We start from the raw sequence: 12,649 nt of genomic DNA on the forward strand, positions 1-12,649 counted from the left end.
TTTTCCTTCGCAGTCTTAAAACACTTGGTTTTACTGGATCTTTCTCGTGAGCTATTAATGTATGTATTTTTTTTTCTTTCTTTCTTTTTTTTCTTCCTTTCTTCTTTTCTTCTCTTGGATTAACAAAAAGGTATAATGATAAAAAGTCTCCTTTACCTATTTCATCGAAAGCATACGTGAAAATTAAAATGACATGAACGTCATCCGAACGTCCGTCTCTCTCCCTCTCACTTTCTATCTCTCTTCTTATCTCCCTCTCCCATCCCCTATCCATCGCCCTCTTTCTCTCTCTCTCTCATCCACACCCTCCCATTCTCCTTTCCCTTTCATTCTCCTTACCCCTGTTCCTTATGCTCTCCCCCACCCTCTCCTTCTCCTCCTCTGGCTTTTCGTAACCCGCACCCTCGCTCTCCCTCTCACTCTCTCACTCTCCCTCTCGTTTCCACTCTCCCTTGCCCTCTCGTTTCCCCTCTCGCTCTCCTTTTCGCTTTTCCCTCTCCCTCCCCCTCGCCCCCTTCCCCCTCCCTCTCGCTGTCCTTTTCGCTTTTCCTCACTTTTTTCCCTCCCCAAGCGAAAACAAGAGGGCACACTCGCCCAAGTTCATCATCATCAATGCCCAACAACCTGATGCCCTGATCGCCTACCTGAGGCCATAATTATAAGCGAGGTGAAAGGGGCCCGAGGCTACCATGGTTCACAGCGGGGGCGGGTGAGTCTGTATGGTATTTCTGGGTACTGGGCATCCCTCCCCCTACCTCCCATCTCCCTTTAAAGAAATGTATATGCACTTAAATGCTACGTGTTTTTGTTTGTTTGTTTGTTATTGAGCGAGGGGGTGAGGGGCAGACGATGAAAGAGAGACAGACAGAGAGAATGAGAGAGATAGACCAAAAAAATAATAACGCAAGAGAGAAATACCAAGAAACACGGAAAAAATATAGAGAAACCACAGCGAGAAAGCAAGAGAAATTCATAGACTGCCCCACTACCTCTCTCTCTGTTTCCTCTCTCTCTCTCTTTCTCTCTCTCTCTCTCTCTCTCTCTCTCTCTCTCTCTCTCTCTCTCTCTCTCTCTCTCTCTCTCTCCTCTGTTAAAATCTTTCTTTTCTCCTTCCTCTCGCAGCTCATCCCCATCTGGTCCTCTTTTTCTCTCCTCTCGCATCCTCCTCTCCTCTCTCTCCTCCCCTCTCTCTCTCTCTCTCTCTCTCCCTCTCTCTCTCCTTCTCCCTCTCTCCTTGATCCCCCACGGCCTCAGCCTCCTTACCCGCCAAAGATATGCGTAAAAGCCTTCCTCGTAACTGCATTTGACCTTCAGATGTAGCCACCCTCACCTTAAAACCGCTATGTTTTTTTCTCTCTTTTTCATCAGTTATGGTTTCGATTCCCGGTTTGTAATAATGAAACAAACAAAGCAGACAAGGTGTGCGTTTTTTTCCTCGTACACAGGTGTTCACCATACACAGATGGCCGCTATACACAGGTGGTCAGTGCAAAATTATTGTGTAAAGTAATTGTATCCGATCGAGAGCGTTTTATTCTTCGTACAAACTCGTTGCTGAACTAAAGAATAATGTTCGTTATTAATCAGTATTTCCAGTCACCTTGGAAATATTTAGATAAGAACGGGCAATAAAGAATTGTCATATTTTTCTGAACAATGTCTCTCCCTCATTATACAAAAGAAATAAAAATACAAAAAGTTTACCACCATTACCACAACATACGACTGGCTTCTACATTTTTTAAAAATCTCTCGTAGCATTTATCAGGAACTATAAAAGTTGACATACAGTTGTAACATATAATCTTTGAAAAAATAAATAAATAAAGGCACACGCAAGAATACAATTAAGAAACAGCAAATCTTAACTCATAGTGAAGATATAAACGAATTCAACAAAATCCATATACAACAGGTTATGAGCTATAGCAAAATAGAAAAAGAGTATATAAAAAAATCACACACAAACCCACAAAAGAAAAAGAAAGAAAAAAAAAGCACGCTTACAACCACAAAGCCCAAACAACCCACAGTAATGAACTCACTACCCCTATCCCCACTCCTCCTCCCTCCCCACAATCTCCCCTCCTCCCCTACCTTCCCTGCCACCCCTCGGACCATAACCCTCCCTCCCCATCCCCCACTCCCAAACCCCTCAGCCCACCCCCTCCCTACTCCCATACCCTCCCCCCAACTCATTCTCTCTACCCTCCCTCTCCCTCCCCCACCCCACCACCCACTCCAAAACACTATCTCTCGTTTAAGCGAAGGTTCATGGTCATTATAATTACCACGGACAACAACAACAACAACAACAAACAACAATCACAAGAGTGAAGATGGTTTTACAGATGCGCTTATTGGGAGCTTTGTGATGGAAAACAAAAGACGGTCGCGTTTCGATTGTGGCCGGTATTTATAGGCGATTCTCTTTTGTTTTGTTTTTTGTTTTTTTGTTTCGCTTTTGTTTGAGAATGAAAGGGATAGTGTGCTTTGTTTATTTGTCAGTGTGTTAGTGTACGTGTGTCCGTATTTTATGGTTTGTTTCTTTGATGCGCGTATGTGTGCTGTGTGTGCGTGTTTGCACATATAAGTATGTTCTTTGAACGATACCTAATAGCCATCATTATTTTCTCATTATGCAATCAATAATCGAGAATACCACACCTATTTGCACACATTAGTATACATAATATGCAAAGAAAAAGTGAATCGCCGATACCATCTTGTTGAATTCGAAAATTATTCTCCAAATATTAACATCTTTTGGATACTGTGTAATATCCGGTCGAAATCACCGACGCTCGTTAAAAAAAACAAAGGAATAATGTGAATAAATAAAGACAAAGAATAATAAAAAATAAGTCATTAAATTCTTTTCAATTTCTAAAACTGATCACGTATTTCGGAGAAAAAAAAAATATTGAAGAATAATTCTTACATAACGTGCAAAATTTCCCCCCAAAAAACATATCAGGTAACCTTCGTAACGCAATATAAAGTCTTCAAAAACAAAATTCCTTGGGTTGTTTTTTCTTTTTTTTTTTTAAAGTGGGGAGACGTAATCTTTTTTTCTTGTCAACCATTCGTGGAACCGAAGACCTTCTATGTCTATCTGTTCACCATGACTTTGGGAAAGGAAACATGGAGGGAGGGAAAAACAGACAGACAGACAGACAGGCTGACAGAAAACGAGAGAAGGGCCGGAGAGACTGACAGGAAACCCAAAATAACGAGAAAATGAGACCCACAAACAGAGACAAATACAAAGAAAAAGAGGTGAAGAGAGACAGAGAGAAAGGGAGGGAAATATATATATATGACATTGAATCATCATGAACACCATTACACACTGGCAACCAAACATGACCCAGATCCGACAGTGCATGATACTGTGCGACAGAACATTCTTCGTCACAGGAACATGAGCACTTTCTCTGTACCTGTGCAACGGCGAGATTGCAAACAGGCTTGCTTCTGGTAATAAAAATGGAAGCGCATTATAATATCGAGTATTTCCGCGTCATCACTTCGGTATGTGAAGGTACTCGTTGGTGCAGTGAAGACAAAGAAAACATTCCATGACGATTTATAACGAGTCAGAAAAGGTACTCATTAAATTATTTACAAATATATTCAAATAGTCCATCTTATCATCGGTTTATTTACTCGCCCATCCGTCTTTTTATAAACATTCCATCATCGACGAAAGGAGAGAGAGAGAGAGAGAGAGGAGAGAGAGAGAGAGAGAGAGAGAGAGAGAGAGAGAGAGAGAGAGAGAGAGAGAGAGAGAGAGAGAGAGAGATGAAAAACAAAAAGAAACACGCGATCCGCAAGTCCCTATATCGCCTAAGGGCAACGCAGGTGAGACGGAGCGTAGGTCAGACAAGGACAGAGAGAGGGGGGGAGTGAGAGAGAGAGAGAGAGAGAGAGAGGGAGAGATAGAGATAGAGAGGGAGAGAGAGAGAGAGGAGAGAGAGAGAGAGAGAGAAGAGAGAGAGAGAGAAGAGGAGAAGAAGAGAGAGAGAGAGAGAGGGGGGGAAAGTGAAAGACAGAGAGAAAAGGAAAGAGAAAGACAGAGAGCGAAGGAAAGAGCAAAATAGAGAGACGAAGAGAGAGAAAAAGGAGAAAGAGAATGACTGACAAAGAGAGAGAGAGAGAGTAACAGAAACGGATGAAAATGTACTGCTAGTGATGGCGTGAGGTCTTTTTAAACCCCTAATGGTCTTCGGAAAGCGTTTTCACTTTCTGTTTCGGGAATTTTGTTTTACTTTGATTCGTCGTTTGAATCTTATTCCTTTTCTGCCTGTCTCCCCGGCTCTCTCTTTCTCTATTTTCTTCTATTAATCTACGTATATTTTCTTAATCTCTCTATCTTTACATCTGGCCATTTATCTATTTAATCTTTCTGTATATTTGGCTATCTATCAGTTTTCTTTCTGATATACTTAGTTATCTCATTTCCTCTTCTACCCTATGTCTGTCTATCTATCTATCTATCTATTAACTGCCTCTGACATGCACAGATTCAGAGAAAGTTGGCTGACGGACGCGAGATGCCGGTCCGGCTCTCGGCCAAGGCGTCCGAAGTGTCTCTGAATATGAACGACAGTCTCCGAATTTCCCTCCTTCTCATGGTCATCGCACACCTATTCGTTTCTGAAAGTCTCATTGTCTTTATCCTTTTTTTTTTACTAACTATTGGCTTTCTTCGCCTATTCACAATATTTGTTCCCTTCTCTTTCTTCTTCTTCTTCTTCTTCTTCTTCTTTTCTCCTTCCTTTTTCCCTTCCTTTCTTTCCCTCTTCTTCAGCTACTCGTCTCTACCCTTTCTCTCCTCTTCCCTCTTATCTTCTCGTGATAATGATTCGTTAAGAAAAAATATATGAATATAGGTATTGCATACGCAGGTTATGCACACACACACACACATACACACACACAGACGCACAAATACACAGCACACTCATACAAAAACATAAACACACAAACATACACACACAAACACACACACACATACACATACACACACACACACACACACACACACAAACCCCACACAAACACACACATACACCCTCACCCCACACACATATCCCCTCTTCCCCTTCCCCCCCCACAAACACCCAGTCTCGCCCTTCCCTCCACCCACCCCCTCCCCCCTCCCCCCTCCCCGTTACATAAGCCACTACTGCATCCACGAGCGGCACTGTAGGCATCACTATCACCTTCACCATCTGCTGTGGTGCTTATGACAAGTGGACGGATCCGAGGTGGAGGGGAGGTGGAGGAGGGGAGGTGGAGGGGAGGTGGGGGGGGGTAGGGGGGGGGGGGTGGGGGGAGGGGGGGAGGGGGGGAGGGGGGAGGGGGGGAAAAGGGGGGAGGGGGGGGGAGGGGGTCGGGCGCGGGGGGGGGGGGGGGGGGGGGGCCCGACGGGCAAGGTCATTTCACTGTGGAATTTTCTTTTTTATTCTTGTCGCTGCTGCTCATTTCTTTCTTTCTTCTTGTTGCATTTTTATTTTCTATTTCTTTATCTTTTTTTTTCGTTTTATCTCTTGTTCCTTGATGAGCAACAGCTTCGTCATCTCTTTTTTTTTTTTCTTCTTCTTTTTTCTTTGCTTCCTTGTTGTTCTTCTATCTCTTCTTTTTCTCTTTCTTCTTCTTCTCCTTTGCTTTTCCTATATCTTTTTATTTTCTCGGGGGGGAAAAAAAAAGGTAGTGGCAAGTGGGGAGGGAAGGGAAAGGGGGGGAGGGAGGGAAGGAAAGGGAAAGGGGGGGGGGGAGGGGGAAAGAAGGGAAAAAGGGGGGGGGGGGGGGAGGGAGTGGGGAGGAGGAAAAGGGGGGGGGGAAGGAGGAGGGGGGAAAAAGGAGGGGGAAAAAGGGGGAGGAAGGGGGGGAAAAAAGGATAAAAAAGTGAAAAGGGGGGGGAAAAAATTTTTTTTTTTTTGGGGGGACTGCTTTTCCCCTTTTTTTTTTCCCTTAAATTCCTTCCCCCCCCTTTCCCCTCCTCCCTCCCCCTTTCCCCTTTTTTTTCCCTTTTTTTCTTTTCCCCTTTTCCCCCCCCTTTTTTCCTTTTTTCTTTCCCCTTCTCTCTTTTCTCTCTTCTCTCTTTTCCCTCTCTCTCCTCTCCTCTTTCTCTCTCTCTCTCTCTGTTTCCCTCTTAAAAAAACCTCCTTTTTTTTTTAAAAACTGCCGGGGAAAAAGGGGGGGGGGAAAAATTTTTTTAAAATCAAAAAAAAAGGGGTAAAAAAAATCTTTTTTCCCCTTTTTTTTTTGGGGGGGGGGGGGGGGGGGGGGGGGGGGGGGGGGGGGGGGGGGGGGTTTTTTTTGGGGGGGGGGGGGAAAAAAAAAAAAAGGGGGGGGGGAAAAAAAAAAAAAAAAAAAAAGGGGGGAAAAAAAAAAAAAAAAGGGGGGGGGGAAAAAAAGAAGAAAAGAAAAGGGGGAAGAAGGAGAGAGAAAAGGGAGGGAAGGAGGGAGAAAAAAAGAAAGGAAAAAAAGGGAGGAGGGAGAGGGGGGGGAAAGGAAAAAGAGGGAAAAGGGGGGGGGGAAGGAGGGGGGGGGAAAAAAAAGGGGCAGAGGGGGGAGGGGGAGGGGGGGAGGGGGGGGAGGGGGGGAGGCGGGGAAAGAAGAGAGGGGAGAAAAGGAGAGCAGAGAGAAGGGGAAGAGGAGAGGGGGGAGAGAGGGGAAGAGAGAGAGAAAGGGGAGAGAGAGTGGGGGGAAAGGGGGAAAAGAAGGGAAGGGGGGGGGGGGGTTTAGAAAAAAAAAAATAAAAAAGTATAATTTTAAATATATTATATAATAAAAAATTTTATTTATATATATATTTTAAATAAAAAAAAAAAAAAAAAAAAATAAAAAAAAAAAAAAAAATTAATTATTATATATTATATTATATAAAAAAATTTTATTTATTATATATAATTATTATTTTTTTTTTTTTTCTTTTATGTATACAACATTTTAAAATTTTTTCCATACATAATACACCCCCCATAGGAGACAGATAGAGAGGGGGAAATAGATACGTTCATTTACAGACAAACTTTCCTACTGAATGATTTCCCGTGCAAGTCTAGCTTACCTGAGCGGCATTCAATTAAAAAAAAACGAAGTAGGAAAAAAAACAAGGAAAATATTTAAGAACAGACATACGTAAAATGTGCCTTATTGTATGCACTCGTTATAAAAAGCAAAAAAAAAAAATTTTAAAAATTATTTTTTTTTTTTTAAAAAAAAAAAAAAAAAAATATATTTATAAAATTTAAAAAATACGTCTTTGATACAAGAGATTTAAATAAGTTCGATCTTTATCTAATTTTGTCTCATCAACTGAAAAAAATGTTTTTTTAAAACACCTTCAGACATGCTTGCGCGGGCTTGGGTGTTTGTGTGTGTGTGTGTGTGTGTGTGTGTGTGTGTGTGTGTGTGTGTGTGTGTGTGTGTATGAGTGTGTGAGTGTGTGTGTGTTTGTTTGTGTATATTTATATCTGTATGTGTCTGTATCTGACTGTGTCTACGTGCGTGCGCTCTAAAATCCTAATCTAAATCACCCCCCCCAAAAAAAAAAAAAAAAAAAATCATACTAATGAATAACAAAAAACTGATCCACATAACAAAATCTAAATCTCTCTGTAATACGAACTCCCCGCCAATGGCCGTTCATTGCAAGAAAAACGAATCCTCAAGCAGAAACGATGAGAGACTTCGCCAGACTCTCAGCCACAGAGCAAGGACGATTTCGCAAGTCTGCACCGGAAGCATTTCTGCGCAGGACGACACTTGACAGTCTTGACAGCTTGACAGAGTGCCACACCCGCTACACCGGTTCGCAGACGGTTTGGCAGCGTGGCACACCCGACGCTAAATTGTGAGACAGTTTTCAACGCTCACTTTTGTGCATACTTTTACTGTGTTTAATGTGAGGATACACATGTAGACATATGTGCACGTGTTATATTATATCCCCCGCGCACATAAACATATAAATATCATTTAAGTTATCACTAATTCTTATACGAAATACGTTACTATATTATCCAATCTTATGAGGACAACCAAAACAACCTGACCTCCCCCCCAAAACAACACACAACCCCACCCCCTCCCAAACAACACACATACACCACCCCCCCTCACAGAACACATACACTCCCACAGAGCACACATCATAATCCCTTACCACCCACCCCTCCACCCCCCCACACACACACACTCCCCCACACACCAACACCTACCCAAACACACAACAAACAAACTGCACAGAAACTCCCATCCAACTTTCCCTCCCCCTCCCTCCTCTTCCCACCCCAAGTACTACACGGGAAACCACATAATAGGTACTGCTCTCTGCCGCTACGTTTCAACAAGACTACCGCTACCGCTACTTAACCATTCAACCGCGTTAACCACTACTACTAAGAGGCACTACAACGTCCGGGTCATGTTATCTTAGCGTGATTACATGTTATTTCTGTCTTATCGTGTTACTGTTATCGTTGTTGTTACTCTAGCTTTTGTTTTTGTTGTTGTTACTATTATTGTTGTTACTGTTATTGTAATTATTGTCATTATTATCATTATAATTTAATATCATTCTTTATTTATTATCGGGGCTAATCATTACCATTATTATCGCTATCATTAACATTATTATAATTGTCATTATCATCATTGCTATGATCATCTAATTCATCATTATTTTAAGAATTATTATTCCTTCTCTGAACCTCCTACTAATATAATGACTCATTTCTCTTGTTTCATAAAAATAGCTATCTTCCGTGGTATTAACGTCACCTTCACACTTAGCAATGAATACACAGCAACCTTTCAAGGTAAGGGTGAGGGAGAGGGAGAGGGAGAGGGAGAGGGAGAGGGAAGAGGGAGGGGAGGGAGGGAGGGAGATGAAGAGGGAGAGAGGGAGAGGGAGAGGGAGAGGGAGGATGGAGGGGGTAGGGACATGAGAGGAGTAGATAGAGATAGAGAGAGAGAGATAGAACAAGTGAAGTAGAGATAGAGATAGAGATAGAGAGAGAGGATAGAGATAGCTAGACTAGAGAGAGATAGAATGATAGAGAGATAGAGGGTGGGCTAGATTTATGTTGTTGGAGTGAGAAAAAGGGAGATGAAAAGAGAATGCACGTGGGAGTTACCACGTTATATATTAAATAACAAACTTTCGTACTGCTACAATAAGGATGAAAGAGGGAAAATGGTAGGATGGAGAACGGATAGATGTGATGGGAGGGTATGTTTAGTTGGATGGAGGGAGGAGGAGGAGGAATGTAGAGAGTGATTGAAGTGGAAGGATTGTACGGTACGGGGCAAAGCGAAAGAGGCTTTGCCAGGAAGGCAAGTTAAACACAAATAAATCCTTTGGTTTAGAACATTTCTGAAAAGTTTGTTTTTTATATTTCTCCCGCAGTTCCTCTGTGTAATAATAACCCCCCTGCTGCCCCCCCCGGCCCAATACCCCTGCCCCCCCCCTCCCTCTAGCTCTCACGTCTCCATCCCCCCCCCCCCCTCCCTCTTCCATCCTCACAGTCTCTCACTCGACTCACTCCATACACTCCTCTCACGCTCACAGTCACATCACATGCACCAGCTCACTACCTTCACAACCTGGGTCTCACTGCACGGTGCAAAATGAGATACTTGTCATCACTCACACGCTCACAGATTCACGTCACTCTCTCTCTCAATCTCCTCTCCCCTTCACATCTCCTCTCGTCTTACGAGGACTCTCTCCCCGTCCCTCATCTTCCTCTCCTCCCCACTCCCTCTCTCTCTCGCCCTCTCTCCCTCTCTCCCCTCTCCTCCCCTCCTCCCCCTTGCCTCCATCCTCCTCTCCTCTTCCTCCCCCTCTCTTCTCCCTCACTCTCCTCCTCCCCTCACCAACTCTCTCTCCTCCTCTCCCTCCCCTCGCCTCTCTCTCTCTCTCCCTCTCTCTCCTTCCCTCTCTTTTCTCTCCTGTTGTGTGGGGTGTCTCCTCACTCCCTCTCGTCTCGTCGATCTCTCCCCTCTCCCAAATCTCCCTCTCGCCCTCCCTGTCCATCCTCTCTCTCTCTCTCTCTCGCGTCCTCCCTCCATACCCACTCTCTCCCTCCCTCTCCTCCCCTCCCTGGCCTCCCGTACTCCCTCCCTCCCTTCGCCCTCCCTCCCCCCTACCTCCCTCCCATCTCCCTCCCTCTACGGTTACGCATATCTACCTCCCTCTATCCTCCTGTCCTCCCCCTATTCCCTACTCACCCCTCGCTCCCAATCCCGACTTACTACTAACCTACCCCCCAACCCCCTACCCAAACCACCGACCCCCCATCCCTCCTTCCCTCCCCCTGCTTGCATTGCCGCCCTTCTTCCCTGCCACTCCGTCGCTTCCCCCTCCTTGCCTTCAAACGCACACACCAACTCACATCAGAGACTTCCCGACGATTAAATGCACGCTGTCTGATCAAGGTCACGTTTTAAATACCTGTGACGTCACATCGTTCACAGGGTCACGAGTGAGAGGCCTCCGTATTGACTCGGATGACAGGGGGTCTGCATCTCACGGTCAGAGGGAGAGAGGGAGAGGAGAAGGAGAGAGGAAGAGGAGAGAGGGAGAGCGAGAGAGAGAGAGGGAGAGTAGAAGGAAAGAAGGAAGATGCAGGTGTTGAGGTAAGAAATAAGAGGGAGAGAGTTAGAGGCTGATGAGAGATGAGAAGGAGGAGGAGACGATGGGAGAGGGCAATGGAGCAACGAGAGAGGAGGGTAGTGGGAGGGAGAGATGAGAGAGGAGAGAAGAGAGATGGGAGAGGATTGAGAGAAGGGGGGACTAAGCGAGAGGGAAGGAGAGAGGGCAGGGAATTGAGTTAGAAAAGGATGGAGATGAAGAAAGAGGAGACGGAAAGAGAGGGAGGAGGGAGAAGAAAACTGGGGAAGGATGAGATTCAGGGACAGGGAGTGAAAGGGGAGAGAGAGGGAGGAAGCAAGAATAATAAGAAACGAAGGGGGAACCGATATAGAGAAAACACCTACTAAATATACATCTCTCTCCTTACGATCGCCCTTCTCACTTCTCCTCCCTCCCTTTTCCTCTCCTTTCCTTCCCTTCCCGCCCTAACCACCCCCCCTCTCTCAACCATCCTCCCCTCTCCACCTCTCTCCCTCTCATCACCTCAGCGACAAACACACCCAAGACTAAAGTTAAAAGAATCGAGCGAAACAACCAGTCTAGTTCCCATAATATCACACGCAAGAGAGATACGGAGGCACCTATCAGCTCGCTACCACACAACACTCTACCGTTACACGAAGTCCATGTTCTCCTGAGGTAGGGGAAAGGATGGTGATGCGTCAAAAATAAAATAGTAAAGGTAATACTAAATGAATAATTATGTGTTGTAGAGGTTGGATTAAAATTGGTTATCTGAGACTTATAAATGCATTGCAGAAACTAAATCAAAAGTGGTCATCTGACTTATAAATGTGTTGCAGAAGCTGGGTTTAATTAAGGTATCAGTGATATATATTATATAATATATTATATTATTTATATATAGATATATATATAAATATATATTAATTTAATTTATATTTTATAAAACTGAAGATGAATTATAGTAAATTATTAGTTATACATATATATCCCGGTGTGATGCATGATATCTATTGAAAACAGGTCATCAATAATGTATAAATGTAACAGTAGTCACATTACACATTGGCAGTACACACACGTATATATTCATGTTGCACTGGTTGCACTAGTTACATTAGTTACATTAGAATTACAGGAGTGTTATGGAAATGAATCAAAGCTTACCATTAGTACTACATAAATCAGCTGTTGTAATCATATTAGCATATCACAGACAATAAATGTGAGCACTACACTGATACACTACACTGTAACATTATATACTAATTATATTTATTTTTCACATAGACAAACCACACGATCAAGTATGAAACAAAAGAGCAGAGAGCAAGACGAGGTGAATCAAACAAGTAAGAAAGTCAATAAAATGAGATAAACAAAACAGATAAATGAAAAAAAGAAACCACGCTAACAACAAAGAGAAAAAAAAAAATAAAGAGAATAACACATGATAAATCCTCCCAAAGAACACACGAAAAGAAAATCGATAAACAGTGCACAAACAACGAAATAAACAACGCGATACAAAGAGAACAGAGTAAGAGCCAGCGTACGTGATCGCTTTCGGAGGCATAAACTACATGAGCTCCAGGGGGGTGAGGGGACGAGGAGGGAGGTGTGAGGGGAAGATGAGGAGGAGAAGAATGGGGGGGAGAAGGGGGGGGAGTGGTCTCTGGAAGAGTCATTAGCTGGAGGAGGGAGAGAGGGGGGAGGAAGGGAGAGAGAGAGAGGGGGAGGGTAGAAGGGGGACCTGAGGGGAGAGGGAGAGGGGAAACATCCTCGATTGATGTCTGGTCGTTCGACTTATACGTGCTTGCCTTGGTATGTGGGCGGGGAGGAGCGAGACGAGGGGAACGGGGCATGGCGGGGTGGGGAGTAGGGGGTGGGGAGAAGAGGGATACATAGGGAGAGGGGCGAGGGGAGGGGTATTAGGGGAGAGGGGCGAGGGGAGAGCGGTATGGGGTAGGAATATTGAAGGGGAGGGGGTATTGGAAGGGGTAGATATGGTAG

Source organism: Penaeus monodon, chromosome 16 (genome assembly GCF_015228065.2).
Source record: "Penaeus monodon isolate SGIC_2016 chromosome 16, NSTDA_Pmon_1, whole genome shotgun sequence".
In the NCBI taxonomy this organism is placed as follows: domain Eukaryota; kingdom Metazoa; phylum Arthropoda; class Malacostraca; order Decapoda; family Penaeidae; genus Penaeus; species Penaeus monodon.